This window comes from Priapulus caudatus, unplaced genomic scaffold (assembly GCF_000485595.1).
Source record: "Priapulus caudatus unplaced genomic scaffold, Priapulus_caudatus-5.0.1 Scaffold2797, whole genome shotgun sequence".
NCBI lineage: Eukaryota > Metazoa > Priapulida > Priapulimorpha > Priapulimorphida > Priapulidae > Priapulus > Priapulus caudatus.
Genome location: NW_014579858.1, coordinates 16358 through 18279, shown reverse-complemented (window position 1 = coordinate 18279; position 1922 = coordinate 16358). Strand labels below are relative to the sequence as shown.

At 38.2% G+C, this 1922-nt stretch overlaps 1 protein-coding gene across 1 annotated transcript in view; it reads left to right on the top strand.

The window, feature by feature from the left end:
• LOC106819066 (RANBP2-like and GRIP domain-containing protein 5/6) overlaps positions 1 to 1922 on the top strand; it is a gene marked incomplete at both ends in the record, with an annotated part of 21452 nt that overhangs the window by 3699 nt on the left and 15831 nt on the right.

Sequence of the window (1922 nt, the reverse complement as noted above, 5' to 3'; positions counted from 1 at the left end):
TATAACCTAACCTCAGCTTGTGTGTGAGCTGGTATTAAATGCATTCGCGGAGTGATATTAGCGTTGCTACAATTAGTCAACAAGCTAATATATTAAATTATAAGCTAATATTATAAAGAAATATATTTAATTCAGAACATAAACAAAAGTTACAGAACAAATAAATGCAGAAACAAATAAAATACAAAGAAATACATAACGCAGAGGAAAATAAAAACACCATATGGCGTTCGAACGCGCCACCTCACGATCACGAAGCAAACGGTCTAGCGTTCACCCACTGAGACAGATACTCAATTCACAGATATAGAAATTAGTTAACCCTAACCCTAACCCTAAACCTAACATTAATCATAACCCTAACCCGAATCCTAACCCTAACCCTAACCCTAACCTTTAGTAACCCTAACCCTAATTCTAAAATAAAACATAATTAGCCAAAAATAATAAGAAATAAAATAAATAAGCCCCTGTGCAAAATGCGAGATGCCGATGGTGTGCGTGCGATACTGGGCGTGTCCTAAACATTTTCTAGCCAATCGCGTTGCTCAATTTTTCTTCCATAGCTATACGGTTTGGGAATCGCAAATTCGCACACTGGCCAACGTCTGACAATCTCAAACAATGAACTAAGCCGTGTCTATATTGTAAAGCAAACTATATTACAATGTTATTAAATGAAGGTACTGTTAGTAGGCTGTTGGACTGTAAGATCAAAATTTGTACATTCTAACCCCCCTAAAATTTTCTCTCAACGGATTTAGACGTTTCACAAAATCGACCCTGGGACTGTAAAATCCGCGGATTTCTGCGGATCCGCGGAAGATTCTCATCCCTGTAAAATGGAGCGCTATTTCAACATAATACACAGACTTTTGGTGCGCGATTTCAACCACTTTTAAGTTTTATGAGGCGCGATGATGCACGCACCATGGCACAATTTATGGTGCGCGGTGGAGCGCGAGCGCGATCGCGCCCCTTAAAAATGAAAGCCTGAGATGTGGTCAGGGTTACGGACAGGTAGTACTGTAAATTATGGGATTACAACACAACTGCTCATCAAATCTAATCAATCACACACCTATTTAATAAAATATATTTTTCTGTATGCTCACTGTGAAAATGATCACAGAAACTTTATCGCTAATTACGTGACAGCAAAAATTGTAAATTTATGTGAAAAATGGATTTTTCCACATTTCTCCAAAGCAGCAAGGGTTGAAATCTAAACGTTTAGCCATACATTGTTTGTAGTATGCACTAGTAACCGGTACCCGGTCCCTGGAATTATTAATGTTTTATTTTAGGAAATAAGCTGAAAATATGCATGAAAATCTGTAATGTTTTTTATGACATTGACACTACAATATTATAAATAAAAAGCCAACACTTCTCAAATGTAATATCTCATAAGAAATCCAGAGACAATTTACTCCATTAATATGTTAGCATTGAAAGGGAACCAAATTTTTTTGAATCAGGAGTTGTGAGTTCTGAGAAATCAGTATTGAAACTGCAGCATAACTAAAAAATCCGAAAACGAGTTGGGATGTCGAAGCTGGGGGGTCAAAGGTCAAAGGTCAAGAGGTGTAAAAGAAGGGGGAACATTCACTCCTTAACTTAAGGTATAGGGAGGAAATGCAGAATTGCGGCACAAATCTAAACAGCTCGACCTAGGCTCGTGATAGTCGGTGTATAGCATCATGGTAGGAAAAGCCATCACTGTGCCGAAATTGGAGGTCACAGGTCAAAGGTCAATGGGCACAGGGCAGATTTTAAACATTTTCTGAGGACATGGTCTGACGGAGCGATTGAAAAACTTTTTTGTTTCAGCGGTGACCTAGCATTTTTATGGCTTTATTGAAAGGACCATGAAATGTACCTTGTGCTAGACATGTGAAGAGTAAGTGCCAGATAACCTT